This window comes from Wyeomyia smithii, chromosome 3 (genome assembly GCF_029784165.1).
Source record: "Wyeomyia smithii strain HCP4-BCI-WySm-NY-G18 chromosome 3, ASM2978416v1, whole genome shotgun sequence".
Taxonomy (NCBI): Eukaryota; Metazoa; Arthropoda; class Insecta; order Diptera; family Culicidae; genus Wyeomyia; species Wyeomyia smithii.
This window is the reverse complement of record NC_073696.1, coordinates 103,203,972-103,231,382: the sequence shown is the minus strand read 5'-3', so window position 1 is coordinate 103,231,382 and position 27,411 is coordinate 103,203,972. Positions and strand designations below refer to the sequence as shown.

Genomic DNA, 27,411 nt, shown 5'->3' with positions numbered 1-27,411 from the left:
GGCGGTTTCACAAGCGAGATTGGATTACAGTTTGGGTCAAAAGGTGTAACACTCTACTAGAGTTTTTTTCATATAAAAATAAATAGCAATAAAATACATTCCTATGAACGTTGGTTAGTCCAGTAAGATTTTGCTGCTACTTTTGGAAGGTGATTAACATAAAAGTAATTCTGGCAACCCTTCAATAATCATAAAATATTGGAGCTACCTGTACGAAAAGTGGGCGGAACTGTGAAACATCGAAAGGGGTAGAAAAAGGTTGGCTTGTTGAATGGATATTGTAATTCATTCTCAATGTTCGATAGGCCTTATTCTTTCAGGCAAACTAATCGTTTAGGCAAAACTAGACGTTGAATAAATAATAGACAGTGTGTGAGATCATTTGAAAATTACGATTTGCCAAAAAAAATCGGAACACATGAGTTACACACAGCACTTTGAGGAAGACAGTATAAAGCAAATAAGTATTACTTGGAAGAAGCCGCATCCCGTTTCCAATACTTGTCATTCTGTTGTTGAACAGACTGAACAGAACAGTCTCAAAATGGCGGACGTTATGATATGTATTTGTATTTTTACCGTGATTTTTACCATTCCTTTAAAAATTATTGATTTATACATAGTGTTTTCAAACAATTGGCTTTGCAAGCGATTTAGTAAGTAATTCCTCTGGAATTGAGAGCAGTTATTTTACTGTAGACGAATTAGAGTGTACATACACACTTAAAATTTTTTGCCGGGTCGCGGTAAGCTATTGCCGAGAATGGCACCACTGAGTGGTCGGTTAAAAAAATAATGACAGCTGTCATATTTTTTCGTAAATCTCGGTTCACCCAACTGATATTTCCCACAAATTATCCGAAATCTCGGTAGTAATATTTTGTGCCGAAATTTCAGTTAGGTTGAGCCGAGATATACGATAAAATGTGACAGCTGTCATTCTTTTTTTAACCAAGCACTCAGTGGTCCCTTTCTCGGCAATAAGTTACCGAGACCCGGCAAAAATTTTTAAGTGTGTATATTATTATAGTTTACATACAGGGTGTTGAGGAGCTCACTTAAAATCCTCTAAGGGGTGATAGAGGACCCTGTTTTCGTTGACGCGTCGTTGACGTCTTGTACACAGCATGCACTGCATACTAGATCAATGTTTGAAACTTTTCGTTACACAGTGGAGCAGAAAATTGTGAATCTTCGTTTCTGTGCAGTTTGTTTACATTGAGTTGTGAGTCATGGCAGAGTTAAGAGCAGCTGTTATCGCTGAATATGTGAAAGGGTACAAACCCGGACACATTTTCAAACACTTAAAACCGCTCGGAATAAACCGGAAATTCCGGATAATTGTACCGGATAATAAATCGGTACCTAGAGACCGGAGGCACCGAGGACAAGGCACGATCTGGACGACCAAGGTCTGTGAGAACTCCAAGGCTGAAAAAGATCAAACGAGACCGGATTCGCCGGAATCCCGCCCAATCTGCACAGAAGCTGGCCAGGAACCTTAAAATGAACCGAGAATCAATCCGCCTGCTTCTGCGCAAGGATTTAAAACTTACACCGTACAAAAAACATGTGGTTCTGGGGTTACCAAAGCTACAAAGGACAAGAGGTACCAACGGTCGCGGGAGTTGCTCGGTTGGCGCGCAGATGACGAGATTATTTTTTCGGACGAGAAGCTGTTCGTTTTGGAGCTAACAGTCAATCGCCAAAATGATCGAGCTTGGAGTGTGAGCCTCTAGCAAGCTCCTTCGGACAAGCTGAACGTTTCCCGGTTCCAAAATAAGACGTTAGTGATGGTCTGGGGAGCCATTTGCAAGAGAGGTAAACTGTCTCTTATTTTTATCGATAAAGGGGTCAAAATCAACGCAGCGTACTACCTGGACACGGTTTTGAATAAAAATGTTCTGCCTCAAGCTGAACTATTGTTTGAAGACGACTACTACTGCTTCCAGCAAGATGGCGCCCCATCCCACACCGCAAAGGTTGTTCAGGCGTGGTGTGAGGAAAACTTGACTGTTTTAATTTCGAAGAATGAATGGCCTCCGTCGTCTCCGGATCTGAATCCACTGGATTATTTCGTGTGGGGATACATGATGTCGAAACTGAACGACTATAAAATAACAAATTTGGAGCAATTCAAGCGAGTTATCACAAAAATCTGGGACGAGATGTCGACGGAGCACGTGCGCGCCGCTTGCGACGACTTTCCGAGACGTCTGAAGCTGGTTCGATCAGAGAAAGGTGGTGTAATTCCGAGATATCGTCTGTGAAGTATCTTTATGAGTTACTGAATAAAGCTATGAAAGCCAGATTCAGATTTTCTTCCTATTCTTTGAAATATTGAGATTTTCCTGTGTGACCAGACTTTTTTGTCACCCTGTAAATGAAGGCGCTGCTTATTGCTTTCAAAGTGGAATAGCAGCTAAACTAAAAGAGTTATATGTTTAGTGTCGAAGAACAACTTGTAGAGTAGACCTCAATGTTTAATTCGGTTAACAGCAAAATTGATGTTTATCGCATATTTCAAGGAGAAAATTGCAGTTTTGTTTGAAAAAAAAAAAACATTTGATTTAACATTTGTTCCTTCCTAAGTGCTTCCTGTTCCCTCTAATTCGACGTTTTTATGACACTATTGATTACGAAATTTTCCAACGAAACCAGCCGAGTTGAGTTAGCTATTACACTTTTTGTGTTAGACCTCGTTATTATAACCGAAAACTGAAAAAAATGTATAACTCTGCAATTGTTAAATTTTGGCCATATGCGTAGAAGGATTTTTTTCATCAAATAGGCTCCTCTATAACCCCTTAAAGGATTTTAAGTGAGCTCCTCAACACCCTGTATATCAAAACACAAGTATAAGTTTTCTCATTATTACTAAAAATATAAGAGCAAAATCAAAGAACACTGGGTACTTTTTACCGATGGAGAAATTTTGAGACTCGAGAGCAGCGCTGCAAACCTTCACTGTCATGAAAGGATTTTCAGTTAAAATTGAAATTTTTGAATTTCAACTTTCAACGAACGAGCTGAGAATGACTTGCATCTCAGTTCAGTTGACAGTGATAGCAGCATTACTGTGATTTTTCACACGCTGTGTTGCTTTAGCGATGTTTAAACGGTTGAAAATGTAGATGCTTAAATAGTTCATCGACTTCATGCAATGAATTGGCACGAATCAAATAAATTCGATATTAAACCGGACATCTCATATCTTTCAATGACCGGACTTTCACTGAAAATTGACACCGCTGACGCTGAGGGTCGTTTCAACTTGAGACAGTGAATATGCGGTTTTATCACTTTCCTTTGCAAGATCGAAAATTTGCAGCTCGAGAGTAATTTTCTGTCCTTTGAATTATTTAACCCTCGGAAATAAATCTCCGTGAATTTTAACATAACCATAACTTCTGAGCTGTTCATTCTATCTCTGTAATGTCAAAGAATGTATTGTGTTATATCGATCGTATATTCCAATAAATCTATGTTTGCTGCTGAAAAGGTACGAATAACTCACAAAACACGTATTTTCATTTAAAACTGAAATTTTCCAAACTTTATATCGAAATATCTCAAAAAACGGATGCATGCAGAAAGTTAGTAGTTGAGATATTGATATAAAATTACTATTAAAATCGGAATTTGATTGTTGAGACTTAATTTTCAAATGAAAATTTGTCTTACATTTCCCCATCCAGAATCTTTCATCAAAAGTTTTAAAATAATGTCATATAAAAACAAAAAATAATTCGAGGGGAAAATTCAATCCTGTTTTGAATTAATATATAATTAAGTGCTTATTTCCTAATTTTTTCAACTAAAATTCAAAATAACTTGAAAACGGATGCATTTACGAAGCTAATTGTCATGAGCTTTTCGGTTTGAACTGATTTTACAAATTGTTTGAAATCATTGGAAAATAAATATTTTGAAAAATGTCTAAATTAAATATTTTTTTTAAGAACTTCTATAAAAAAAATTGTTTTTCATTCATTTATTTTGGACTTTTAATCATAAATTGCGTTATACCTAAATTCATAAAAAATTACTTCAACAATTTGAAAATGTGGAAAATAAAAGAATTAAGTATTACGAAGTCATGAAGAGACCTATTTAGCCCTTTTCTTAATTTAAATTCCTCGATGAAGTTTAAAACGTAGCTTCTGTTCTTCTCGGCCTCTATTTTACTGGAAATATCAAAACATTTGAGGCAAGAATGCTGGTGTAAAATTTTCTCAAACATTGAAAAACGTAAAATTTGGAAAAGTTTTGATAAATTTATCAGTCACTAGAAATTGCTGTTTCAAACATCTTTTTGTTCTAGGAATGCTCAAAATTTGTTCTTTAAACAAAGTTTAGAATTTTACTGTTAAAAACAGGTTATAAACATCCATGGATAGGTGATAAACAATGAAAATAAGTTTTTTTTCCAAAAATAGCCCCGAGTGCTTAACCTTGTCACATCAACTTAAAATAAGCCCATTCATCTTGATAACATAGTTATTTGAAAGAAACTCCAGTTTTGTTAGAAAAATAATTAATCGAGTTCTTTAGAGATACAAATAATATCTAAGTTTTTCGGAAATCGACTGCATATGACACGAAAACTTTTTCCTTTTACGTAAACGCTTGTGTCATCACAGTACAATGACTTTGTGGACCCTGGAGATGAATCAGGTAGGTCGAAAGTTTTAGATTTAGTTTGTCGCCTGTCTTACAAATACAAACATTAATTGATTGTCAGTTCTTTTCAAAAAGTGCACGATTAATTTTTTTTTCTGGAATAGCACCGTACACAAAATAAATCTCATCATGATCAATTTTGTTGAATGAGGTGAAACCGGACGGAATCCAAGCATTATTTTATCATTGTTAATTTTTGATGCCATAAAATTCAACAATTTGAACATTTCTATATGCTAGCGCAACCTGATGCTGGCAGTGCTGACATCACGGCGCAAACTTTGACACACGCAGTTGACTTGAAACTAGAAAAAAGCAAAAACCGGAATTTTGCGAGGCGCTACACTTTAGTTAGAAGCAAGTTTTGGCCCATTTCTGCCGATTTTGCGCGGAAATTAGTTACGATCGCGATGTTTATTAGTGTAAAGAAAAAAGTATACTTAGTTTAAGTGGTTACACGACTCTTACGTGTCAGTATATGTGGTTAATGTTCTAGTCGCTACCATCGCGAAAATATAAACAATACCGGGAGAGAAAAAATTGTGATGTGAAAAATAGCAAGATTGAAACGTTTTAAAAGTTTTACGGTGAAACCAAATGTATACTGATTAAATTAAGTGCTCTGGTTTAGCAGTATCACAATAAATAATTGCAGGTTAGTTGAAAAAATTAATAATATTCTATGAGGCATTCCCGAAATGCAGTTGTATGCAGGAGGAAGCCATCGGTTCTTCCATGCTTGGATTGCGTCCCGTTTCACGATAGTTAAGCATTTTACATTCAAACATGTTCAAACAATCAGCAACTAAAAGGATCAAAATTGTTTTACAAAAAACGCAGTGCACGAAAGCTAGGCAACCATACAGCGTTAACGTGACTGAAACTAATAGTTTTCTCTGAGGCATTGTTGAACTATAGTTTGTTCAGGTAAACATAAATATTTTTGTTGAGAAGTACCTGTCTTCAATGTTCAATAAAAAAAAACTCATCCTCAATGAACTCATTCATGTTCCCCCGAAATGCTACCCGGTTAGTACTGCCATTCGAAGGAGGCAGTAAAACCGATCGTTGGAACGTTGTCCTCTTGCACTGTCCTCGCCGGCGATGATGTCTGTCTGCGTGGCGACACCTGAAACCTGTCGCCAGACAGGTTGCCGAACATTTCCGCCCACTCGCACTAGCGATCATTGCGACAAAACACCTCGGGTTGTTTACTCAAGCAACCGAATAAATCCGAACCGAGCCTGACGAATCCCGCCGGAACAGGCGACAACCGGTGCTAACACTGAACGCTGTCGATTTAACGGTAATTCTTTTCGCTGGCAACCCTACTGCAAAAAAGCAGGCAAGCAGAAATCGATACCTGAAGGTGTGATCCTTGATATTGCCGCGGGGTTTGCTGCACTGTCACAAATTCAACCGTTTTTGCTGGAAACAAGGCAACTGCGGTCGAAAGAACGCATTGAATTCGATCGATCGATCGATTCATCCCACTAAAGCGACGTATTGTAATGAATTGGAAATGAGACTAGATGACATTTTTGTCCGCGAAATAGAATCGAAGCTGCTTGGCCTGAATGTGATCCGCCCGGACAAGCGGGTATGGAAATTGGCGCCAAGGCGATTTCGTTGAGATCTGGAGGTGTCTAACAATGTGAAGGGCTAGTAGATGGGCCGGAGGAGAGTAGAACCTCACACGCACAGGTCTAGAATGAACTGCCTCAGACCTGCCAGACTTACGTAAAGCGTCGTGAGTAACGAACGGTTGATAATAATTATTTGTTTATTTATGATTCTGTTGTTGGATATTGGTGCAATAGAAGTGCATTTGCATACGATGCAAGGCGAGGGTTGAAAACGGCAAGGGTTCAGGTTTCAGTTTCTACGAAAAGTGCAGTGCACAAGTGCTAGGCACTTGCGGGAATCGGAGGATTCGGTCGTCGTCAGGTATGCGGAGGGTAGGTATTGAATCAATTCACAGAGGGTTGTTGAGGAATGTTGTTATTGGTTGCAGTCAGTAGCAGCAGGGTTTTGCTTGGATTGCCTGAAAAGGATTTACGATTCTGGCGACAACCCGAGTGACGCCAGTGGATTACCAGTTGAAAAATTTGAAGAATTACTTTATAAGATCCTCAGCTCAAAATAAAAAAAGACCTAAGACGGTTCCCATAAACCCCGCTGACATCGGTCACGTGCAATCGCGCGTAAAAAGCGCCACCGATTGTAATCATTGTACCGACCAAAAAGGTCAAAAGCCGCCGGTGTCATTTGAGCATGATCGCCCCCTCTGGCCCTCTGGTTCATCCCAGCTGCTGCTGTACCGAGTTGTGCGTCATAATTCTCACGATCCTATCTGAGTCCGAATGAGGCAGAATGGATCTACCGCACACTGTACTCGGGAAGGGAGATCGCGTTCAAATTCCCAGGAAATGGCGCTTCGAAACAGCGGAGGTATAGATGCACATGCACATTGTGTCGGAATTGTGCGGTCACATAAGACAAAGACTGCAAGGTAAAGAGAACTTCTTAAGGTGGACAAAGGATCAACAAGAAGAACAGCACTCGAGCGAGGAGGAAAAACAACAGGGTATAAGAAGGACGACAAAGATCTTAACTTGAGATAAGTGGTTCTTAATGGTTTTCCAGGCAAAACGTAGTGACCTGGACGCCAGTAGAAAACTACGACGCAAAAAATCGCACTGCGGAAGATCATCCCGGAATACTCATCCTCGTAGATTTATGCGTGTGTTGTTTAAAAGTGTTTTTTTTTGCCTCACAAAAAGGAATACCGGGTAATGGTTCTAGGACTTGTGGACTCCCAGCGGCGATGCACTGGAAGTGCACCGGAGGAAAGTCGAACCAATCATCTCTGAGCTTACCTTCGCGTTCAATCGCCGCCCGTTCGATAATTGCTTCCTGTTTCGAGAATGCGCTCCTCGATGGACTTCAGTAGATATTCCGAAACAACGACAATGACGGGTGAAAGCTATAAAATCAACTACCTTCGCCCGAAACCGTGCTGCCGTCGTTAGCTAGGTGTGTTTCCGCCGAAAATGAGTCCGATTGAAGTTTTCAAGTTTATAGCACTGCTGTAATTGTCTTCTTTTTATTCTGCTCTTCTGCACTACGATCTGGTTGTTTGAGGTTCGGGTTGACTTCCGCATCTAATCGTTGACTCAAAGTGAGACTATTTGAAGTTACGCGACTTGCACAGAACTGTTGTATACTCTTGCGGTTTGCACTCTTTAAATTCCCACATTCACGGTTCAGCCTCACCACAACAACTGCCACTTGAGCAAGATTTGTTTCATTTTATTCTCAAATCACTTCTGCCGAGATTCACTGCACATCGATCACTGGAGTGACCTAATTCGGCTATGCAAACAGCATCCATCCCTTTATTTTGCTTCGCTGGGGAAAACCCCCTTTGCGTACCGGATTTTACCTTCCAGGCTTTAACGAAACGACTGACAACAACACGTTTGATTGAGTAATCCTGACTCACTCGCGAAACGCAAAAATGCTCGCAGCCACAATTAACACCTTCTTCTGGAAAAGACCACTCTCGCACCAACGCGAACGGCTGTTAAAAATTCACAAAGGTTGGAACGAGCTAGCGAAACTGATTTTACGAACGATCACCGCAGAATCAGACAAACAACTGAAAAGTGTCTACCTTGGCGGATCAGACTTAACTGGCATCCAAGTAGGACTCTGCGAGAGTGTGCGATCATCATAGGGGTAAGATCATGTTGAGTTCTTTCTTTCTCTTTTGGCTCTACTCTCATTCCAGTTTCACCCGGTTCGCTATGCGTGAGTGGCAATTCTGCCCTCGTATCGTTGTGCTGAAAGAAACCACCCTCTTATCTATTCCTCGAGCCTGGGAACTCAGCGCTCAACATAAACTTTTATGCACTCTCTCTTTAATTCTCGTTTATGTTGAGTTCCATGATCATCGATTACTAGGGTTGTCTCGTTCACTCTTACGTTCCAATGAAATCGCTTTCATTCGTTATGTGCCTGGCTAGCAGCGCTTTCTTCTTCGTTCGTTCGTACAGCGTGCGCTGCTTGATCGGGCTGCGGCCGGTCGACGGATTAAGAACAACAATTCGACCAAAGAATCTTTTGTTCGTGATCAGCTATAAAGCACGGCAGAACGACGTCAGAAAGGAAAGAAATCAAGCAGCATGACCCCTCCCGCTGATTTCGTTTTGCTGTCTTCGTTGCGCATTCTCTCGGGTCAGGTTAGGTGGTCTTGGACGGATGCGCTCGGAACGGGTGGCGGTGAGTGGTACGCGAGGTAGGTGATGACTTGTGGGTGCTCCAGAACCAATCAGAATCTTTTAGATTCTGCATGCACGCGAAGAGACTCCGACGCGGCTCGGTTCGAATAACAGTGTGTTCTCTCTTTCTCTATCTGGTGCCGCATAGCCGATGATGGGCTGCACTGCAGCTTACGGAGTGTACATGTAACGAAAACGGTACCGCTACTGGCGACTGTAAAACCCCGTCGGATGCAGCGGAACCGAGATGGCCCACGGGCGCGCGCATTTGTTCATGCCTGCTTCGCGAAGATCGTTGACCGTCGAACGGCTGCGAGCAATCGAGCAAGTGAGAGGGAGTGCTGTGCAGGAGCTCTTACTGTTGCAGGTAAATATTTATGATCTATTGAGGTCAACATGAGTGCCCTTTTCCTTCTTTCGGTCGGCCGGTTTGGACCAAGAGGTAGTGGGAAATGTATGTCCTGATTCCTCACCAACGACAACAGCAATTCGATTTTGGGCTTGGGCGCGTGGGGCAACTAAAGAGCAATGGGATCGGCTAGTTGTCATTTGTTTGTTAATTGAGTCGTGTGCGGTGATTATCTCCTCAAGATGTGGTTAGACAATTTAGATACCCACTAGAGGGAATCCTCTGGGAGCTAGTGTGAGATATAGGTACGTCTACCGATGTTGTTGCTGAAATCGCTTTTGTCGACCAGTGTAATCATGAGCACTATTGTTCGGTAAAAATGATTAGATTATCCGGCAGTTTTTTTTGAAGTAGAATACTTCTCTCAGGAAGTTCGGCTACATAGGGATGTGAAATGAAAATCTAAAATCGAAAAAAGTGAAAAATATGTCCAATTTCAAATGCTGATAAATCGGTTAGTATTAGATGGATTTCCTTCGTTCTTGCAGCAATAGATTGGAAAATCTTCTAAGATTCTTCCCAAATGAAGATAATTGCAATTTTATTATTCACACTATTGTACTATTGAAAATAGTCAAGCCTTGTCAAAACGAAAAATTCGACCTCTGATTGGTCGTTATATGATTGCTTCCCAAGCACGGTCGACAGAATCATATACCTTGCAATTGAAAACATGCTATTTGGCCTATATAAGAGCCTGTTTCAGTCGAAGCCGCTCGTAATAGTTCTAGACAGCGACAACAGCAGTCGTCCTGCCTTAGCAGCAGCACTAGCCCTGTGGTTGGTCACCACGTCTCAGAAGCAACGCGGTTCTTCTCAGCGTATGTCGCCAGACTGCCATTATTCCCCCCGTGTTGGGGCAGCATGAAGATTGCCATCAGGAAATCCAATTTTAAACATCAAAATGCCTTTACAAGGCAAATAAACAAGTCATTGAAAGTTAATAATTTTTGACAACGCAAGCAAGCATTCTGTGTTGGATCCTAGCAATTTAAATCTGTCGCGCCCGTCTAATTCATACAGTGAATGTTGTCCGTGTATCTTAATTCCTCCACTGTTAGGGCAGCTCAAAGGTTGCGATCAGCAACCGATTTTGAACCGCAAAATGCCTTTTTCAAGGCAAATAAACAAGTAATTGAAGGTTAATATTTTCTGGCTCCAACACAAGCAGACATTCTGTGCGGGATGCAATCAAATTCTGTTGTAGTTGTCTAATTTTTACTTTATTTAGTAAACCCCCCACTGTAGGAACAGCGCAAAGGCTGCGATCAGCATAACCGACTTTGAATAACAAACTACCCTGTTAGAACGCATTCACAAAAGCAGTTAGTTCGACTATGCAGAGCTCATATGAAATCGATTCAATCAATCAGCAGGAACAGAATTTCGTCGTCTCGCACCTGCCAAGTTGCAACATGATGCAACACGCAACAGCGAGCAAACGAAATCGCTTGATGTTATAAGCCGCAATACGGTTAGGGGTTGAATCGTTGCGTGTGTGAGAGCACCATCGGTGTTTATTCGCTGGATACAAAAATCAAATGCAAATTGTGGAATAATTCGTCTAAAGAACATTAGAAAATGGTACAACTGAAAAGAAAGGCGTGGAATATTTCGTAGCACCCTTCGGCTATAAAAGAGTTTTTTTGAGAAAACTAGCTACATTCATCAGTCAGATGGCGAGCTGGATGGACCGTCCACAACGTTGACAGCAGTAGCAGCAGATATCAGCACTCAGCAGTAACAAAAGATAGCAGCGGGTTGCGCCTATGGCTGCCTTCAAATTAAACAAATCACGTGCCCTGTGGTTGGTCACCACGTCTCAGGCCTCTGTCAGGCTGAACGCCAACGCAAGCGATTGGGCGAGATTTTTGCGGTACATCAGCCAGCACTTTCTCTAATGGAAAAGTTGGATCATTTTGTTCAGAAGAATATTACTGTCGGTAATATTACACAGATGCGATTGCATCATATCCGATATGGAATTGAACAATTGTTCTTTTGAGGACAAATAAAACACTTAATTTGAAGAGTTAATAGCTTTGGGTGCCAGTAGCAGTATGGTAACAGCCTCAGCGGTAGGTGCAGCCGGTACTTCCATGAGGCCGATGTTATAAGAAAGTAAATGGAAGCGGCATGGCGAAACAGTTCGGGTGTTCTTAGACGCGCGTCATTTTTCGTTGTTGATATTATTCCCCACATGAAACGACGCGCTTTCTTACGATAGCGGCGGTTTTAGCGGTAGATGCCTTTGCCAACACTTACTCCAGTAAAGCCATGTCTAATTTTCATATGAAAACACCTTTCTATTGTGTTGGCCGTGCGCATTAAGCCAGGCTAAACGCGAAAAACGGCGCGAACCGATTCGCCGGCCGTAGGTTAATGTACAGCCGTAAGTAGAGCTGTGTAAAAGTATTCTACTTCAACCTTGCGGTCGTGGCTTTGCACACAACCCTCCTGTGATTTTTTCAATTTCAACATACTTCAAATATTTCAGAGATTATGAAAAGACAAATACAAAAAATCAATCGAATTCTATGCAATATTGTTAGAAAAATACTTCCACTAAACTTTCAATAAAGGTCACCGAAAATATCAAATTAAATAAACAGCTCAATTACCTCGAAGGATTCAGTTATTTGAGATAAAATATTTTTCATTAATGCGGATAGTCAAGTCCGAGCTGTATGTTTTAAAAAATATGTTAAATTGCCCACACTGGATGTCATTTTAATTCAACTATTTAGAAAAAAGAAAAGTTCAACTTATCAACTAAAGCTACACTGGTAAACACAAATTTTGCCCTAGAACTGAAACTAAAAAAAATGACAAATTATAGCTTTTCAATCTTCTTTTTTATGAGTTTTGATGCCCCTTGTGAAGAAAACCTTTTCAGAGACTTAAATGAGTTTCTCTAACATAGAAGCGATCACTCTGCTGCACTTTGGCGCACTACTGCAGAAATGGTTGAAAAGCTATCATCTGTATGAGGCAACTGTTTTGAGCTAAGGCAACATTTTTTTTTAATTCTTAGTTTTTGGTAAATGTTTCAGAATACCCTGAAGCTGATGATTTATGTAATGCTTTTATTTTCAGCACTGTGTTTTATACTCTTGTTACAACTGACTGTGCCTGGTGACTGTTGTTCCCCTCCTTCAAACAATTGCAAAAGTAAGACAGTAGAAAAAATTTAGTAATGAAAAAAAATTTCCGCTAGTATTATTGAAATAAACAATCGTTCAATCAGGGCAAAAGATACGATGAAATAATAAACTAACATAAATATTTATAAAATTATAGTCAACTAGTTGTACGGACTTGCTCGAGATTCAAGGGCTTAAAATTAGGAATAGTTTCTTGTATTTCACTGCTTCTAAAACACAACTCACTTCACAAATATGATGTCACATTTCGCATCATAAATGATAATTGAAATTTCACTAGAGATAGTGGTAAAAAAATTTAAAATTCGCTAGTGGTACAACCGGGAACATTCAAATTTTGCAGTAATTTCGCGTAAATTTTTTTTATCAGAACCTATTAAATAACGATTTCATTGGTAAAAGCAAGCATGAACTGTTATACCTAATGAATATATCGTATTTTAACCATCCCGGTAGCATCTTGATAGCTATGGGAGCTAAATGTTTTTGTTGGTTCTCTAGTTGTCAGATCATATGCATTCTTGTGTAGTTTTTGAAACGGGCGTAGTTCACACATAGGAATTATATTATTTTACTATGGAATTTCAATAGTGACAATTTTGGATGGCTACGTTAAAATGGGAAAGATTGTTAGAACAGGGGAAATCAGTTTTTACATCGAAAATGACATTCAAACTCTTATTACTCAGCAACCGCATGCATAACCCGCATAATCAATAACCATAAACGGATGATAATCCATATGGTTTAACGATACCTCATACAGTCAGGACTATAACTCGAACTAGTTGTTAGGCACGTTTTATGGTTATTGATTATGCGGGAATCACACTACATATACGTAAGACGGTGACAGACATTAAATGTTAATAATATCTCTTTTTATCCTCTTTCTCCCCTGTTCTCTTATTTCTGAATTTATATTTCTTTAAATTTATTGAATTTTTTTTTAAATTATTCTACCAATTAATTACAAATGACATTACGCCTGAAGCAAATGTGGAGCGAGTGTGCTTTTGACGTCCACATCGAGTGTTACAAAAATTTATTTTCTTATGCAAAAATACCTCTCCGCCAAAAGCAGACGAGCTTTTTGTTTACGTGCAGTTAGAGACACCTAAAAATTGTGAAAGTGTACGCGAAACTAGTTAAGAGAATCTGTCATGTTTAGGGAGGAGTGAGAGTTAGAATTTAACTGTACTTGTTACACTGTTTTTTTTTCTGTCCACACAATATTATTTGATACGGCAAAATGTTTTTTGCATTACACTGGTTGACAAAAGCCAAAAGAAAAATTGCCGCAAAGCTCAAAATGATTGCCCTGAAAGATTACAGCTTTAAAACCATTCCTGTGAATTCTGGTGCCCTTAGTTTGGTTAGATGTGCATTAGTTTTTACAGAGTACAGTCTTCCCAGTATTATGGGCCAGCTAAGCATAATTGTGATTTTGAATCAACGATCAAAAATCGAAAAAAATAAGATTATTCCTTCGTTTTTTCACTAACTTGTGGTAAATACATTGAAGTTTGATGTTGAAATTATATTTCCGTTCTTACACGACTTTTTAAACCAAAAATTCACAAAATGTTATGCTCTTCCGATTGCCACTATTATGGGCCACTTTTTGACTCTCTCAGTATTAAGGGCCAGACGAACATTTTTTTTGTTTCAAAGACAGAGACATTATTTCAAAAAATAATTCCGACATATTCTAACCTTGCTCTCGATGTTAACCTTACATCGAGAGCAAGGTTAGAATATCACAAAGACATTGAACCAATTTCGATAATACATTATTGTAATATTTTGCTCAGGTTTTATTCATAGTTATTGTTTTTCTCATGCTTTAAATACTCATATGTTTTGACAATAGGAGCCTCATTACTCCGTCGGAAAAAGTACAGCAGTCCAAGCTGGAAGGCAAGAGTTCGATTCCCGATAAAGTCCAGTCTTTTCAACCTGTCAACCTGTCTTTTCGGATTGGATTGAAAGTTGTTGACATACGTTACATAGCAAAACAAAGGGCAGACTGGCCCATAATACTGGTTTACCAATAATACTGGGATGATTGCAATTTCTCATCGGGTTCGTCGCTCCAAGTCTCCGAAAAAGTTATCTTTTCTAGAAGCACCAATATTCACAGGAATGGTTGGAAAATTTTAATTCTTCATTTTTTTGACGTGGGACTACGTCTTTGTTTACTATACTGGGATGCATTCTGTAAAATTGGAAATGAAACTGGCAAATGTTGCGTCAGATTTCAAACGTTAATAACAGCATAACCACCTGATGGATAACAAAAACCAATATGTTGTTGGATAGATAAAATGTATAACAATTTTGTAATATGCTAGTATAAATAAAGTAGTATAAATTAATTAAAAGTTTCAATGACAAATTTACGCGAATAATGAACCAATTACATGCGAGCATTCCTAGCACAGACGGCGTGAATGGACACCATCCGTTCCCTGTGATATTTTCTGTATCAATATTGAAATAAAAATTTACAGAGTCTCCCCGTCCCAATAGGTCAATTTATTTTTGCTTCCATGAGCTTAGACTAATATGATGTCTCAAAGGTAGGTGTTTTCCAAAAGTTTGAAACAATCCCCATTCTTGAACAATTACTAAACCTGCTTAAAGAACCTGATAAAAACTGATGTCTTGAAAGAAAACATGCCGGTAGAAGCAACAGTACCAGTGCAGTAAAGAACCGCAGGTCTCTCGTCGTCTATGATGGCAGCTGTACTCTTCTATTTGTACATTTCAGCGGTACACTTCTATTCGTACTGCAGCGGTACTATTCGTTTTGCAGTGGTACACTTTTGTTCTTACATTTCTATACGTGTGCAATCGAGGAAAAACTGTAATGCTGCTGTTTATGGTGATTGAAAGTTTATCTCATAAATATGATTACCATAAATTACTCAACAAGAATTGTAAATACAATATATTTATTTAATTTTATCTTCGATATTCACTAAATATTCGTATCGTATAATATCGAAAGAGTGAATTTTCAAATATATACATTCATAGAAGAGTAAGAGCCTGCGAATGCTTGTGAATTTTTTGTTTATTTACTAAGATTCATGCAGAATCTCTTTTTACATTTCAAAATGGCTAGATGATATATTATTATTCTAAGCTTTACCATAATGAACGTATATAAGCTGTCTTCGTAACACAGCGAATGTAGTTGTAGACAAATGAAAAAAAATGTCAAGCGAAAAACAAAAATATAATTGTGGATTGCTACAATTTTTTGCTGGAACTTGTTAATAATTTTGTTAAAAATATCTTCTTATGTATGCCAATTAAAGAACCTTTGTAAGGGCTTCCATATTATTTTGAAAGTAAGATACATATTATAGATTTGATTTGATCAGAGTTAAATAAGACAAAGCCATTCATTACGATAACGTAAGTATTATTGGATTTGTTTTTTGAGGACATAGAGTTAATTCTGATTTTGACGCATTACGAGAAATTCTTGGTGCTTCTTAAACATGCACGATATGCTTGTGTCTTGTCAAATACTATTATTTGCACAAAAAAAACTACAGGCATAATATCGTTAAATATAAACGATATTCTTTCGAGTGTTGTTGAATATATTTCAAAAATTGATTTCCAGGGGAGGCTGAAATCCAAAATACGTACAGTCGCTGAGCAAACACATTGTTTCTGTCTGCAGACTAAGGTATGCAGACTGTAAATTTTGTAACAAAAAATCCCCTAGTTACAGTGTTAAGTCCCACGTCACTATTTCATATAACCCTAGGGCTGTATACCTTGTAGTATTTTAATTTGAGCTCTACGGTAAAACCTATGTTTACCAGTGTTATTGACCGAAGTATAGATTATGTCTAATTGTCTTTAGTCATATTCGGGCGTCGGTACGTTCTAATCAAGTTATCAGGTTATTAATAAGGGAAATGTGGTGGCTTCTTCCATCGCCGAAAAATGTGAACTTTTCGCTGAGCATTTTGCTACCGTATTCAGTCCTCGTAATTATGCAGAAATTGATCTCCAATGCCTCGACAACGAGCCGTTAGCTGTAGTCGATTTGAACACTCCATATTTTCGAAGACGTGCTGTTAAAAGCTTTTAAAAGCTTTAAAAGTTTGCAGGAGATTAAAGCCCTTCTCATGAAAATTCTAAACCTTTTGATACAGTAAGCTCGATTTCCTTCAGAATGGAAAAAATCGATCAAAGGAACTGCTCCATTATTCATTTCATTAAGCCGATATTCACGAAGAATGCACGGATTAAACACCAAATTTTCACGAAATCATTGAACAAATAAACAAAATACGCTTACGTGTAAAATTTGTAAAATTAGCTAGATTTATCCTGAATTTTCGAAAACAAACCATTTTTCACAACGCTTCCATATCCATCTCAAAACTTGAATCACTGTTCAATTATTCATCTCACGACGCCCCCATATTCATCACACTGTTAATCATGAATGAATCACATTATCATGAATGAACGTAGCCGCAGCCCGGCGCAAAAGGTTACCTTGATATCCGCTGTAGTTGTTGACGTGCAAAATGGGTAACCTAGGCAACAACTGCAGTGCTGTCGATTTACGTCAATTATGTCGGAACAAATTAACATTTTCAGTATGATTTTTTCGTATTAACAGAAACTGATTTGGCAACTTTTGATTTTCTTCAACGCAGTGAAGACAGATGAAAATACATACAGTTGAAATTTAGGAATTGTAGAAATTCATCTCATATACTTCTGCTAATTCAAGCTTGTTTTTGGAAATTTGAGGTGAACTTTTCAAAGATTATAGTATTCTTAGTGTAGTGAGTGATTTTGTTTAGTGATTAAAATAAAAAGTGGTCCGCTAGTGATAAAAAAACTTTGGTTGGCTGCTGAGCGAGTCCCGTTGCAGCCGTATAGAACAATGCGCGGATTTTGTTTTCTGAGGTAGGTGATTGAATTAAATGATTTATCGAGTGCAGATGCTCGACTGTAATATCAAACTTAGAGCTTTTATAAGAGTTTTTGAGGATTCTACTTCAAAAAAATCTAAAGTGAACTAAGCAAAATCCATTCCATGGATTAGCAGATTAGTTTAGTTAGAAAATATGCCTTTTTCCTGTTTTCAATTGTGTTTTCATGTTATATGAGATGAATATATGGGCTGAGATGAATAATGGAGCAGTTCCCCTATGTTTCCGGCGTTTAACTGTCGCAGTTACATTTCTACACAGGAACATGGATTTATGCCTGGCAGATCAGTTGACACAAATCTCATGGAGTTTACCTCTCTGTGCTGTCGATGCAATTTATACCTATTAGAAGGCCGCTTAAGATCGTATCAACCACGACATAGCTCTCAAAAAGGTTTAAACAACTTGGGTTTTCCATTACCCTTTGTAGCTGTCTGGAATTTTACCTGAAACAGAGGGTATTACAAGTCAAAATTGGCGCATCTTTCTCACAGGAATTCACCAACTACTCCGGCGTGCCTCAAAGTAGCAATCTCGGGCCAATTTTGTTTATTTTATTCCTCAACGATGCCACGAACCTATTCACAGAAAGTTGCAAGCTTGTGCATGCCGAAGTAAAAAGTTTGGCTGATTACGACACTCTACAATTTCGTCTGGAGCGATTTGCTCCGTGATGTATTGTCAATCGAATGACCCTTAGCGTCAAAAAGTGTGTAACCATCGTAGTTAATTGCTGGGGATTACCACGTTGGAGGAAAGACGAAAAGTCTCGAAAGCTATTTTTGCTTCCAAACTGCTTTTGACTGATTACCAGAAAAGCGCAAAAATTGAAGGCTGCTATAGAACAAGTACCGATCCTATATGAAGTATAACATAACTGCATGAAAGCAAGCTAACTTGATAGAATAAAGTGGCAAAATACATCTCGAGTACTAACCTACGACAATGCGCAAATCTGTTGCTATGACAACTGCTAAACAGCGCATGCGAAAATTTGTTGTTATGCGCAGTGCAACTAGATCGACAATCGTATTTATCAGTGGCAGCTTTGATTGATTATAAATTAATGATAAAATATAATATTCAACTTTTAAAAATGAGTTGTTTTTTTTGCGTTTGAATCCTTAAAATCATTCTCACGTAATTTCAACGTTATCTGAACATAAAATCTAACAAAATTAGAAAACTTTGTTAGATATACGATAGCAAAAGTTGGAGTGATATTGGTTACACTGCAAAAGTTTTGTTTATCATCTGATGGCGCATTTTGACCCGCTTCGTTGGCTGCTGAATACTATGATCTTTGTTCTAAGGAAAAGCCCTTTGCAGATACGCAGTGTTGTTATTAGGTGGTGTAATGTCTTACGAAAAGACGTAGTGAGGATATTGTTATTGTTGTACTCATGTTATTGAAAACATCTCCAAAACCTAAAGAAAAACGAGCTTGTTTTCGAAATGCGCTTGCAGTACACTTATATGACTACTTTCATTGTAACTTATTTTCTAACATGTTTTGTGTAACGTCAGTGCGCAATCCAGGCATTTGAGATTCAGAACCGGCTTCCTCCGTCGCCAATTAGTCAAAACGGATTATATCCTAAACTCACCGCTACACTCGATGAGTGCAATTTTTAATGACTATTCTCATCTATTTGAATTGAGAGAGAGCTTAATTATTCCGGCGGAAGCTGCTTCAAGGGACGATTTGACAACGGATGTTTATCGAAAGAACTGTTCTCAGTAATGTTAATATGATCTTTTTTTTACAATCTTGACTATGATACATGACTTTCTGCTTAGAACTTAAAATATGCCACTTTTTTATTGTTAATTATATTTGTTCTGTGTTAGATCTAAGTGTACATATTTATGTAAAAAATATGGGGTTTTTATGTCTTATTGTTGGCTTTTTCCCACCACCCACATTTCATGTAAACCATTGTATTGGATAAAATCAATAAATAAATACTCTTTCAAGCTGCGATTCACATTCACCGAGTTTCCGGAATTGCTCAATATTTGATTGTCAACCGGAAAGTTTAAAATGTTAGTAGCTTCACACTGTTGGGTATTTCTAAATTGCTTGCTTATACGCCTACGGTTCATCTTGCAATTTCCGTTTCATGACTGCTGTTGATCTTTTGTCTCTGGGCGGTTTTGGTTTTGATAATTCCCATTGGGTATTGTTCGACCATTTTAAGCTTTTTTCCATAAAACGGAAGTCTCAATTTTGTATTTCAAAATGACATCTGTGATCGATTTTCGTCCTATGGGCATTCATCAGGTTTTGGGTGGTATTTGACCGTTCAAGGCTATTTGCCAAAAACTGAAATGCGCCATCTTGGAACTAAAGATGGCACCTGAAGTTGATTTTCGACCGGGATGATGTCCGGGTCCGAAAATATGCATAATAAATAAAATTTGACCATTCTGCAGTCGAGTATATCTCAGAAACGAAGATCTTATTATTTAACCGCTCCTATATTCATCTCATCGCTCTTATTCGTCCAATTTACCGTCAAATTTAATTAATTATTTTTAAGTAAAAGTAACTTTATTTTCACTTCTCAATTCAGTCAATTGTCGGAAGTTTTACTTTGAAGACAAATAGTGAAACTTGACGGTAAATTCGACAAATGAGAGTGATGAGATGAATATAGGAAAAGTTCCTCTATTAGCTCATATTGTTGAATAACTGATGGTTGATTAGTTGAACTTGAACATTGCTATTCTATATCTTTATTGAATCCATAATTTTTAACCGAATTTTAAGAAAACAGTTTTCCTGTATGAATCTCCAATTACAAAGATATTTAGTAAAGCGGGCAATGCATGCAGTTTGCGAGGATGCGAAAATGAATGCGAATAGAAGGTGTGACTTTTAAGGCTTGGAAAAATTTTTCCCTCGTCCAGACGGGACTCGAACCCGCAATCTCCGTTGTCTCCGGCAAGGTGTTTTAGCCAATTAAACTACTGGGAAAGGTATAACTAGTTCTAAACCAAAGTCGAATCACCCTCTACTATTGTGTTCCCGTATCCCAGCACGCCACGATGAACTGCACATACTGTCGGTGGGAGTATATTTCTATAACTGAGAGGGTGGTCTTTTCACGCACACTGTGTATAACGACTTATTATATCTACAGCGACGCAAGCGATGAGACACTTCAGTTGGTGGCTATGCTGAGATACGGGAACACAATAGTAGAGGGTGATTCGACTTTGGTTTAGAACTAGTTATACCTTTCCCAGTAGTTTAATTGGCTAAAACACCTTGCCGGAGACAACGGAGATTGCGGTTTCGAATGCCGTCTGGACGATGAAAAATTTTTTCTAAGCCTAAAAAGTCACACCTTCCATTTCCGTTCATTTTCGCATCCTCGCAAACTGCATATGAGCCGTTGCGGAACAGAGTGGTCAAAAGACCATTTTTTTTCGAAAATGAGTTTTTTGCATAAAACGCATCTACTCAAGTAGCTGAAGTTAGAAGACTAGAAAAATTTCAAAAAATCGAACTTTAAAGCTGATTTATACCATGTAGGGATGGGAAAGCTATCGATAATTATCGATCGTATCGACAGCTGCCGGCTATCGATAGAATCGTTAAGCTTAGTTAGATAGTTATTGATATTTTCCTCGCATTGGGATTTATACTCCACAATAGTGTTCGACATCGGAACGAAAACGTTGGGTCCGCGTTCCGGTCCGGTCCGGTCCGGTAGAAAATCGGAACTAGTTCGTTCCGGTCCGATTTGGGTCCGGCCGATTGGCTTCGTTCCGGTTCCGGTCCGGAGTCCGGTCCGAAGTCCGGGAACAAAAGTTGCCAGTTCTTTCGAGAGCGTTATTTTAGTGAAAAAATTATCATAAAGACTTTTATACATGTTGAAACTAAGTTTTGCGATTTGTTTTTCTTTTTTTTTATCATATTTTTTTCTAATTGAAAAATTTGGAGCGTAGTAACAAAAAAGGCTGGTTCTACAATTTTCCTAGTTTTGGAACATTTATTTAAGCCAATATTTTAGTAAAAGTACACCCAACGCAAACGGGGAGCATTTTATTACTTTAGGGCAATTTTTTATTACTTATTGTGTCTTATGACTGCGCATTATACACAAATAGTAATAACCGAAAAGTAACAAAAATTATGACGGGCACACGCTTGTATGTGTTTCTGCAGGAGAACATACAGCCAAGCACCGCAATGCATGTGTTAGCAAGACTTCACTCGCTGCATTTGTATTGATGCAATGATCAGATTCATTTTTGCTTCCCTTCATCCACACATAATGAGAATCTCACCCGTCAACCTCAAATGTCTAATTAGAAACACTTTCGTTTCGTCTCCCAGTGTTTACATGAAATGAAAATATGTTATACTGTCTGAACAGAGTTGCCGAAGTTGCGAATATTGTTCTGGATGGGCACGAGTTTTGTATTTTCAAACAGGTGCAAATGAGTTTCCATGAACCAATTAGTATGTGTTTTGAATAGCTTGCAAGAAAGCGAATGTTTTTGTTTTTCTCTAACGCAGTTTACAGATCGTGATGTCATTTAAAGACGCATTTCAAGTCTTTGAAATCATCAACGTTTGCATACTCTATGACGGGGAAAATGCTGCTTGGCAGCTCTTGTCATATTCTTTCTCTACCCCGTATGCATACAACGAGCGAACTAATACACGCTCACCGGATGAATTGGAGATTGAAGAAACTTGTAACATGTGCAACATATGCGACGGTGTGTGATTTTTTTTTTTAACTTGAGATGGAAAGGGAGCAGTTTATGACAGAAAAAATCTTGCATGTGGTTCAACGACCATTATTAGATGGTCGTACTCCCGTAACACGTGCTAAATATATGACAGTATGTGTTGTTACTTGACTGGGGAAGAATTTTATTCCTTTTTTAGTATTAGGTTTGTTACCTTAAAGGCAATTTTGCGCTATTGCTTCTAAGGTAATAAGGAAAAGTTTTGCGTGTAGCTGCCGGATTCTTTTCCTACTTAGCCTGTTTCCGCGTGATGTGACGAGAACCCGCCCCGAAGAAAATTTGTTTTCGAGTGGAACACTCGACGCTGAAACACGCAGGACGTCTCTTGCCATTAACGACAGGTTCGGAAATCTTTCAGAATTGTCCTGAATGATGAAAAGAAAATATATAACACCATGAATGAAACAAAAATTATGTATATTGTAACTCACTTTCCACCCACTTTTTAGCCTCTTCCTTTGGCCTTTAGCCACTTCCTCACTTTTTAGCCGATGGCATTCAATTGGTGGCCAGAAGATTTCCAATTTCAAATTCCTGGTTTTTTCCCGGTAAGAAATTGATGTTTTTCCCGGTTTTAAAACGCATAAATATATAAGTTCAACCACGTTTATTTATCGACAAAATAATAATTGAGAGAATCTTGTTTTTAATTTCATTTTCATTTCAAAACTTGAAAAAAAGTTAACTTCTTCGGCCAACATCTATTTGCTGTTGATTTTTCGACTTTTCTTGGCTGAGGAATGTAACTCGCCCCATTGTGTATATCCTAAACGAGGTATTATCTGGTATTTTTTGTGTCCAGTAGAAAAGGCACACTTGGGGCTTTTCGAAACATGTAACGTTCAGAAAAGTCATTTTCTTGAAATTTTCATTATTTCACTCAGTTAAAATCAGGATATAATTTAGAATCAATTTGTGCTCCATGTTTCAGAATATTTTCACATAAATTTTTAATTTATTTTGAACCGTTCTTTGGAACAATTTTCTGTCATTTTAGACTTACGAAAATTAATTACTGGTTTAATTAAACTGTTTAACTAAAGCATTATTTGTAACTTTCTGCACTCTCTGGATGAGATTTTCAGCGTTTTGTAGAACTGGTTTCTGCTTTTTCAAACCTTTAATATAAATTTTTACAAATTTGGAATTTAATTCACAGTTGTTTTGGCTGCTATTGAGCTTCGGAATAGACAAATTTTTGAAATCATTTCCTATCGTTTCAAGCCTTGTGAAATTTCATTAATTGTTTTTAAGCCTTGTTACGGATTTCGGCCATTTTCCACTAATTCTAAATTGAATTTCAAATATGATTGTGGATTTTTTTAAATTCAATTTGGAATCTTTTCTAGGGTTTCTTTTTTGATTTCTCGTCGGACTAAAATTTAGCAATTTTTTTAGCTAAATTCCCAATTCTGAGTTCATTTTCGCTTTTTAAACCTAATTTTAAATTGAATTGACTTCCATTTTTTTATTGAATTGATTTTAAAATTTTTTTATTATTTTTTTCTTGCTTCCTGATAACTTGTTCATAGTCATTTTTAGTTGATGAGAGGAAACATTCTAGTTATTTTTCAGAGTTTTTAAAATAATTAGAACACATTTTCTTGACCCCGAATCGAGATAGTTTTTCGGCTTTCCTGAATCTGCAATGATAGCCGTTTCTGGCAATTTTAAATTTGTTTAAGAATAAGTATAAATATAAAGAATAAATTTTTGCATTTTCAACCTAATTATCACCCATTTTCTAGTGTTCACACACTTTTCTAGATTCAGATTTGAAACTGATTTTAAATGGATATTATTAGTTTCTTTCAGGCTTCAATACAATTTTATTGCCACTTAGAAACAATTTTTGTCTTTTTGAGCTAAATAAGAAGATTGGTTTGTGTTTTCTGCGTTATAAATTTCAGAATTTTCAACAAAAATCTATTTAAAAAAATTGGATTTATTACTTTTATAATATCATTGAATTCTTTTCATGTTTTTTGTGCATTTCTGACTTTAAATTAAAATCTGATTGCTGACTTTTATCGAAGAACTTTAGAAATATTTGAACATATCTTTTATCTTTTTCTAGTCTCTGTAAACGTTTCATGGCAATTGTGAGCTGAATTATGAACAACTGTGTGTATTTCTGTCGTTCAAAATAATTATTTCGTTTTCTTAAGGATCTCTTGAGGCTCAGTTATTGTCTGACAATATAGAAAGGACTAATTTGATACCATTGTTATCCTTACGTGGTATTGTTCCAGGTTAATTTTAGGCGAATAACTTCCGCCATGGACCTTATAGTTTTGCCTTTTTCAGTTAAAAAATATGTCTTTCTAATTTAAGAGAAGTATGCAAGCAATTTGAGCAAAAAAACCTAAATTAATCCACCTAGCGGTCAGACCCAGCCTTTCTCATTCAAACTTTTATTTGTAAAAATAGATTTACATGAGCGCTTCAATCCAATAAATGTATATTTACTCATTAGGTTCTAAAATATTGATGTTGTAATCTATACATGTTAAGGGTACCCCTTCTTCTTTTGAAAGGGAGGGGTGCCATACAAATGAAACACAAATTACTGCATATCTCGAGAACTAATCGAGTAAATGGAACCAAATTTAGCATGTTAATGTATTTGGGGGTAACAAATATGTATATAATGGTTCGACACGCCTCCCTTTTCTGTAAGGGAGGGGTACCATAGAAAAACACAAATTTCTGCACATCTCGAGAGCTAACCAACTAAATGGCACCAAATTTGGCAGGTGAATGTTTTTAGAGGTAACAAATATGTGCATAATGGTTTGACACCCCTTCCTCTTCTATAAGGGAGGGGTCCCATACAAATGAAACACAAATTTTAAACAGCTCAAGAACCAATCAAGAAAATACAACCAAATTTGGTACGTGAATGTTTTTAGAGGTAACAAATATGTCCATAATGGTTCGACGCCCCTCCCTCTTCTGGAAGGGAGGGGTTCCATACAAATGAAGCACAACTTTCTGCACATCTCGCGAGCTAATCAACTAAATGGAACCATATTTGGCAGGTAAATGTTTTCAGTGGTAACAAATATGTTCCATAATTGACCTCAGGCAACATTTTGGATTGTAAGAGGGCAATTTCCGGCTTCTGAAAGTTAGCCGGCTCTCGCACAAGTTAAGGATCTTCCGTTTTATACTTATGACGACGAATGTTTCGATTCCGATTCGTGTTCTAGCATGCATGATAATGCCCCCGTTTCGACAAGTCCGTCGCTGATCGAATCTAGGACGCCAAATGCTTGCAGAGCCAACTCGTCGATTCAGCTCTATTATCAGAATACTGGTGGCATGAATTCGAACATCGACGACTATCTACTGGTTTTCTCAGAAGGATACTACGACTTTGTTACGCTTACGGAAACTTGGCTGGATGATCGCACTCAATCATCGCATTTATTCGGTTCTGAGTACGAGGGCTTTCGCTGCGACCGCAGTACTATCAACAGCCAGAAAAGGACCGGTGGAGGTGTGCTTATTGCTGTCCACCGCCGGTTGGATGCGAGCATAATCCACGAGACTTCTTGGAACAATTGACATCGATTCGGCTGTGAACGATTTTTCCGGCATTTTAAACGGTCTGATAGAAGTTTTCGTCCCTAAAACACGGAACCGATCGCAGAAATATCGTCCGTGGCAGACACCGGCTTTGCGACGCTTAAAAACGTTAAAAAATTCTGCGTTGAAGAGGTTCTCAGCGAGTGGTGCCCTTATACTTCGCGAACACTACCGACAGTTAAACCACGATTATAAGAGACTTCGCTGACGGTGCTATTCTAACTACAGACTACATATGGAAGGTAAACTGCGAGCCGATCCAAAGAAATTTTGGAACTTTGTCAACGAACAACGGAAGGAATCAGGTTTACCATCCACGATGGAATTCGCTGGTGAGAAAGCGGATAATGTTGCCTCTATTTGCAGAATGTTCGCAGTTAAATTTTCAAGCGTGTTCAGCAACGATACACCAACGGATAGGGACATTTCTGATGCTGCTAATAACGTTCCTTTCCCTGGCCGCTCCATCACCTCGGTCAACATTGACGACAATGCTATCCTCGCCGCTGCTAGTAAATTGAAACATTCGTACTCCCCAGGCCCGGATGGTATTCCAGCAACGCTACTTAAAAAATGCATTACTGGTTTGGTCACACCGCTTTCTCACTTGTTTCGCTTATCACTCGCTACTGGTAGATTTCCCACAACTTGGAAACAGGCCTTTTTGTTTCCGGTCCACAAAAAAGGCGATCGCTCGAAAATAGACAATTATAGAGGGATTTCGGCATTGTGTGCAATTTCGAAGCTATTCGAGCTAGTCGTCCTCCAACCAGTTTTCTCATTGCCAATGCTCTATTGCGGACGACCAACACGGATTTCTTCCTAAACGTTCCTGTGCTACAAACTTGCTTTGCCTGACTAGTTACGTGCTTGATAGCTTCGACAAACGATGTCAAACCGATGTGATTTACACGGACCTTTCAGCTGCGTTCGATAAAGTAAATCATCAAATCACTGTTGCCAAACTCGACCGCTACGGATTTAGTGGCAACTTGCTCCACTGGTTCGAATCCTACCTGCGAGGACGAACTCTTAGAGTAAAAATCGGTGACGAAATTTCGGAATCATTTGTTGCTACTTCCGGGATTGCCCAAGGTAGTCATCTTGGCCCGCTGGTATTTTTGTTGTATTTCAATGACGTACATCACTCGCTAAAATGTCCCCGCCTTGCCTTCGCTGATGACTTGAAACTGTTCAATAAAATCAAAAACGTCGAAGACGTCACTCATCTTCAACAACAGCTCAACTTATTTGCACGCTGGTGTAAGTTAAATTGCATGATACTAAACCCCGATAAATGCTCTGTGATAACGTTTACCAGAAAGCACCGCCCACTACATTTCGATTACACATTGGATGGGACTCCAATACAGAGAGTCGAACACGTCAAGGATCTTGGAGTCCTCCTTGATTCCAAACTCACCTTCAAGCAACATATATCGTTCATTGTTGCTAAAGCCGCTAGGCAACTGGGTGTGATTTGTCGCTTGACGCGGGACTTTAGAAATATACAATGTTTAACGACATTCTACTGC

At 38.2% G+C, this 27,411-nt stretch overlaps 1 protein-coding gene across 2 annotated transcripts in view; it reads right to left on the bottom strand.

Moving 5' to 3' along the window:
* LOC129727306 (protein decapentaplegic) overlaps window positions 1-27,411 on the bottom strand; it is a 100,722-nt gene that overhangs the window by 21,635 nt on the left and 51,676 nt on the right. The window contains exon 1 of one of the 2 annotated variants that reach the window (XM_055685014.1): window positions 7,563-8,370. The exons of the other annotated variant lie outside the window; for it this stretch is intronic. The gene's annotated coding sequence lies outside the window, so the exon portion shown is untranslated. Of the gene's footprint in view, window positions 1-7,562; window positions 8,371-27,411 lie in introns of those variants that run through there. 2 annotated transcript variants of the gene reach the window in all.